Source organism: Coregonus clupeaformis, chromosome 23 (genome assembly GCF_020615455.1).
Source record: "Coregonus clupeaformis isolate EN_2021a chromosome 23, ASM2061545v1, whole genome shotgun sequence".
In the NCBI taxonomy this organism is placed as follows: Eukaryota; Metazoa; Chordata; class Actinopteri; order Salmoniformes; family Salmonidae; genus Coregonus; species Coregonus clupeaformis.
In genome coordinates this window covers 27,300,078-27,306,820 of record NC_059214.1, presented here as the reverse complement: position 1 = coordinate 27,306,820, position 6,743 = coordinate 27,300,078, and the positions used below count along the sequence as shown (strand labels likewise).

The 6,743-nt window shown below is 45.1% G+C and overlaps 1 pseudogene; it reads left to right on the top strand.

Annotated features, from left to right (window-relative positions):
• Positions 1 to 557: 557 nt before the first annotated feature.
• LOC123481677 lies at positions 558 to 5,994 on the top strand (annotated as a pseudogene).
• Positions 5,995 to 6,743: the final 749 nt, after the last annotated feature.

Below are 6,743 nucleotides of genomic sequence, written 5' to 3'. Positions count from 1 at the left end.
AGGTATAGGGGCTCCGTTATGAAATCCCAGAATGTAGGTTGTTGGAGAGTTTTATTTACAGACCAAATGCTAATTGATATGGGTTTAGATGAGAGGGAACCATTGCAGTGAAAGGTGAAGACATCCCACTTTAATTGATCTGTTGTGTCTTTTGGGCTCGTGGAGTGCTTCTCAAACAGCGGTCTAGTGCAGCTGCATCCCCTCATTTCGAGTTATGATGTCGGGCTAGAGTTTCAAGGCGAGCACGGGGATACACCCCATGAAGGCCCACTATTGTCGTACTTTCTCTGTTCTTCCACTCACTTGAACAATGCTATCTGATATTTAATTTCAAAATGACCTTCTTATGTTGGTAAAGCCACTGAAAGGAGTTGCATGACTTTTGTGATAATATAGTTGCTGCTGTCAGTGGATATTTTCAGGCTGCAGCTTCCAAAGCTTAAATGTGCCATTGATTATTGTCACCAGGGTATTGCAATGACCTTCACTAAACCCACTCTCCCACCAATAAATGCCTTCATTGCCTTTTACTCATTCATAGGTCATGGATTCCCCCTATCCTTCTTCTCCTTGCCCTCCTGGTCACCCTGGTCCAATGTTTTCCTGATGACTACAACAGTCACAACAGCACCCGTCACCATGACTACTGTGTGCTTGGAGCCGGGCCCGCGGGCCTTCAGATGGGTCACTTTCTCTCCAAGAGTCAGAGATTACATCATCTTGGAGAGGAACTCGAGGGCCAGGGAGCTTCTTCAATATGTGAGTGCCACTGTGTAATGGGTGTCGGCTATATCGGGTGTTGCACTTGCTGAATACATTTTCCAACTCAGCAAAGTATTTTGTGACAGTGCAACAATGATGCAACTCTCTCTATTGCCCTGCTCATAGAAATATGTCCTGACCTACACCATGTACATGAACGTGTTGTATCTCATGGATATTTTTCTCTCCATTTAAAGATACCCTCGACACAGGAAACTCATCAGCATCAACAAGATCTACACGGAGGCGGAACCGCGAGTTCAACCTTCGCCACGATTGGAACTCCCTCCTGAGTGACAGGCCTGACCTGCTGCTTCAGCGAGTCAGCCGGGAGCTCTACCCCGACGCAGACTCATTCCCCCGCTACCTCTCCATGTGTGAAGGAGCTGGGGCTGAAGGTCCAGTATGGGGTGGACATCGGGAAGATCAGGGCCTCAGAGTCTGAATCACCTAGAGGCAGGGGGATACATACTGACTGACCAGGGTGGACTGGACTATGCATGCAGGTACTGTGTTATATCCATACTAATACAGTGCATTCGGAAAGTATTCAGACACCTTGACTTTTTCCACATTTTGTTATGTTACAGCCTTATTCTAAAGTGGATTAAATTGTTTTTCTCCTCAACAATCTACACACAATACCCATAATGACAAAGCAAAAACTGGTTTAAAAAAAACGGAAATATCACATTTACATAAGTATTCAGACCCTTTACTCAGTACTTTGTTGAAGCACCTTTGGCAGCGATTACAGCCTCAAGTCTTCTTGGGTATGACGCTACAAGCTTGGCACACCTGTATTTGGGGAGTTTCTCCCATTCTTCTATGCAGATCCTCTCAAGCTCTGTCAGGTTGGATGGGGGAGCGTCGCTGCACAGCTATTTTCAGGTCTCTCCAGAGATGTTAGATCAGGTTCAAGTCCGGGCTCTTGCTGGGCCACTCAAGGACATTCAGAGACTTGTCCCGAAGCAAATCCTGCGTTGTCTTGGCTGTGTGCTTAGGGTCATTGTCCTGTTGGAAGGTGAACCTTCGCCCCAGTCTGAGGTCCTGAGCGCTCTAGAGCAGGTTTTCATCAAGGATCTCTCTGTACTTTGCTCTGTTCATCTTTCCCTCGATCCTGACTAGTCTCCCAGTCCCTGCAGCTGAATAACATCCCCACAGCATGATGCTGCCACCACCATGCTTCACCTTAGGGATGGTGCCAGGTTTCCTCCAGACATGACCGCTTTAGCATTCAAGCCAAAGGAGTTAAATCTTGGTTTCATCAGACCAGAGAATCTTGTTTCTTATGGTCTGAGTGTCTTTCGGTGCCTTATGGCAAACTCCAAGCGGGCTGTCATGTGCCTGTTACTGAGGGGAGTGGCTTCCGTCTGGCCACTCTACCATAAAGGCCTGACTGGTGGAGTGCTGTAGAGATGGTTGTCCTTCTGGAAGGTTTCCCGTCTCACAGAGGAACTCTAGAGCTCTGTCAGACTGACCATCGGGTTCTTGGTCACCTCCCTGACCAAGGCCCTTCTCTCCCGATTGATCAGTTTGGCCGGGCGGCCAGCTCTAGGAAGAGTCTTGGGGGTTCCAAACTTCTTCCATTTAAGAATGATGGAGACCACAGTGTTCTTGGGACCTTTGCTGCAGACATTTTTTGGTACCCTTCCCAGATCTGTGCCTCGACACAATCCTGTCTTGAGCTCTACGGACAATTCCTTCAACCTCATGGCTTGGTTTTTGCTCTGACATGCACTGTCAACTGTGGGACCTTATATAGACAGGCGTGTGCCTTTCCAAATCATGTCCAATCAATTTAATTTACCACAGGTGGACTCCAATAAAGTTGTAGAAACATCTCAAGGATGATCAATGGAAACAGGATGCACCTGAGCTCAATTTCGAGTCTCAAAGCAAAGCGTCTGAATACTTATATAAATAAGGTATTTCTGTTTTAAAAAATGTTCATACATTTGCAAACAAATTCTGAAAACCTGTCTTCGCTTTGTCACTATGGGGTATTGTGTGTGTATATTGATGAGGATTTTTATTTATTGAATCAATTTTAGAATAAGGATGTAACGTAACAAAATGTGGAAAAAGTCAAGGGGTCTGAATACTTTCCGAATGCACTGTATCTAATGTAAAAGGATGGAAATATGGAAAAATTATCCGCTATGAATACCATTCAAGAGATGATTATCTCTCTCTTTCTCTCTTACCCACAGAGTCCTCCTGGTGTCCACAGGACTGTGGGATCCTCAGAAGGTCCAGTTTGAGGGCTCAGACCTGGTGGAGGGCTATGAGTCCATCCCTGTGGACCCAGAGGAATATAAGGACCAGGCCGTGCTGATCCTGGGCAAGGGGAACTCAGCATTTGAAACAGCTCAGAGCATCCTGGGTAGGGCCAGCCGGATCCATCTCTATAGCTCGAGCCCGGTCCGCCCTAGCCTGGCAGACACATTATGTCGGAGACCTCAGGTACTGAGAGGCATGATTTAGGTTTTGACTCCCATATTGTCCTCTCCTACCAATTGTTATTTCTTTTGTTTCACTGATTTTAGTACTCCTGCAGCAGTGTTTTAGATCGGAGTATGTTGCTATCCTCTTAGCATAATCTTTACATATCAAAGTGATCTATTTTCTCTCTTCCACAGAGCTGTGAACAATGAGCTGCTAGACACGTACCAGCTAAAGTCCCTTGATGGGCTGGTGGAGGGAGGCCTTGAGGACATTGCTATCGTCAGAAATGGAGAGGATAAAAGAAGCGCTCAGGCAGAAAGAAGAAGTGTAGATCCAGTGGGAAGGAAAAGCGTGGCCAGTTGTTTCCTTACTCTAGCTGAGCTACTGGACAGTCCGGATGGAGAAGAACAGTTCAAAGGTCACAGCGACAAACCTGCCTGTGTACCACAATGACAACTTCTCTCTCCGCCAGCCATATGATCGTGTGATCCGCTGCTTGGGGTTCGGTTCAACTTCAGCATCTTTGATGGGTATGTCAATTATAATTTTACAGTGGCATGTCTTTACATAGTGCGGAAAGAGTTCTGTTAAAGTAATTGTTTTCTATGGAAGTGGTGGCTCTTCTATTTTATAATTTTCATTGGAAAAGCCATGTTTCAGTCAGATAATGTCAGTCTGTCCTAATGATACCGTTAATCTCTCCAGCTCTGCCCGCCCACCAAGCAGTGAGGGTGCCGGGGGCGGTTGCCAGGGTGACAGCCTGGTACGAGGGGCGGGAACCCCAGGCCTTTTTGTTCTGGGGACGGCTGCCCACTCAAGAGACTATCGCTCTTCTGCAGGGGGGTTCGTTCATGGCTTCCGATACACAGGTAACCATTCAAACTGCTGGTATTACAACGCAGACGAATAAATCTGACTTCTGTATAGTTAGTAACTGTCTGTAAGGGGGCAATTTTGTCTATAATATAATGTTTATATAGACAAAATGTTTGTTATTTGACTATTTATGGTTCTAACTTTGTGTTCCACCCTAGTGCGTGCTGTACATAGAGTCCTTGAGCTGCGTTACCATAGCAACTCGTGTGCCAGCAACCAAACTGTCAATCAGTCAGCTGCAGTCCTGGCTGTTGAGGAGGGTCAATGAGGCCTCGGACTGTACCAAATGTTTGGGGTACTTGGAGACATCATTTTACTAAGAGGGTAAGTAGTGCTGAACCACTGTGCACATTTGTCTTCATGATTATTGTCCTTCATTGTAATTTGCCTATCTCTACCAATGAATCTCACATTGATTGATTGCCTATAGATATCCCGATTTATGTTAATTAAGGCTGCGTTTACACAGGCAGCCCAATTCTGTATGTTTTTCACTCATCTGTATTTTTGACCAATCCGAGCAGCTCTGAAAAAGATCTGATGTGAAAAGATCTGATGTGATTGGTAAAAAGACCAATTAGTGTAAAAAGGTCAGAATTGTGATGCCTATGTATACGCAGCCTAAATTTGTCAATTTGCCGAACCAGTTTAACTTGAATCATCTACTCCTTTCCTTTCCCGTCAGCTCTCACTGTGAGTATCTGGAGGAGTTTCCCCTCCAGGCCCTGCCCCAGTTCTCATCTCTGTCTGGCCACCAGCTCTCCAAGCATGGTCTGCTGGTTCTGGTCCTGCAGTACGGGATGAACCGCACAGACTCACTGGGCCCTGGCAGAGCAGAGTCAGTGGACCCGTGCCTGAGGTCCAACTTCCTCCACCCTGTTCTATACTACTACGACACACTTCCTACGGGTGAGTGTGAGAAAGATAAACCTTATGAAGAGGACAAAACAGTTTGGCTTTATGGTTGTGTTGAAGTAATGACATTCAAATGAAGAGTATGTCTGTGTGTAGCACAAGGCATCTTTGTGGTATGACGTCAGCACTCAAACCTACATATGTATGTAAAAAATATAATACATGTTATTCTTACATTTGTCTGCCACCTAAACAGAGAGGGACATGAGACACCGTCCCGTTGGCTGGCATACACACCCAAAGCAGTGCATCACATGATCGGGGACTTCTTGACTGAGTGGGATGGGCCCATCTCCCACAGCCAGCCACTGCGGCGCTTCCTGGAACATTGTCTCACACTGACCTCAGGGCCTTCTATGCAGGTGGAGCATGTCCTCACCTGATCCCTCATTACAACATGCCCTTAGGATATGTCCTTTATATTTCCATATACAGTACCTCCTACTCATCTATTTGTATCACACACGATTTGTTTGTTCGCGCAACTTTCTTACATGATCTGTGTTATTACTGTTTTATTGTGGTTCTGCCCACTCAGTTGAGACATTTTATTACTTGATGATTACTGTTTTACAATGTGTAAAATTGACCTTGTTTCTTTTTCCCCACAGAGTCATGTTTCCGCTTTTCCCTTACCAATCGAAAGCCACCCCTGTTTTGTCGTCAGGGATACCTGAGGAAGCATGGGGTTGTTAGTAATAGTCAGCTAAGGCAGCATGCCCATGAAGCTGGGCTAATGCCTACAGAACAGGACTCTGCATCCCTAGACACAGACCCATCGTTCCCTGATTACCTTACCCGAGCTGGAGCCTCAGTGTCCTCTGCAATGAACCTCGACTTCTGATTGTTTACCCAAGGATCCCCAAACTAAGCAAATGACAGTTTTGATGTCCCAAGACATTCTCTACCTCTCATTATAATATCCCATTAATATATACAGTATATACACTGAGTGTACAAAACATTAAGAACACCTTCCTAATATTCAGTTGACCCCCCTCCCCCTTTTGCCATCAGAACAGCCTCAATTTGTCAGGGCATGGACTCTACACGGTCTCGAAAGCATTCCACAGGGATGCTGGCCCATGTTGACTCCAATGCTTACAACAGTTGTGTCAAGTTGGCTGGATGTCCTTTGGGTGGTGGACTGTTCATGATACACACAGGAAACTGTTGAGTGTGGAAAACCCAGCAGTGTTGCAGTTCTTAACACAAACTGGTGCGCCTGGCACCTACTACATACCCGCTCAAAGGCACTTAAATATTTTATCTTTCCCATTCACCCTCTGAATGGCACACACACAATCCATGACCATGTCTCAATTGTCTCAAGGCTTAAAAATCCTTATTTAATCTGACTCTTCATCTACACTGATTTTAAAGTGGGTTTAACAAGTGACACCAATAAGAATCATAACTTTCACCTGGATTCACCTAGTCAGTCTGTCATGGAAAGAGCAGGTGTTCTGAATGTTTTGTACACTCAAAAGTTTGGACACACCTACTCATTCAAGGGTTTTTCTTTATTTTTACTATTTTCTACATTGTAGAATAATAGTGAAGACATCAAAACTATGAAATAACACATATGGAATCATGTAGTAACCAAAAGTGTTAAACAAATCAGAATATGTTATTTATATTCTTCAAAGTAGCCACCCTTTGCCTTGATGACAGCTTTGCACACTTGGCATTCTCTCAACCAGCTTAATGAGGAATGCTTTTCCAACAGTCTTGAAGGA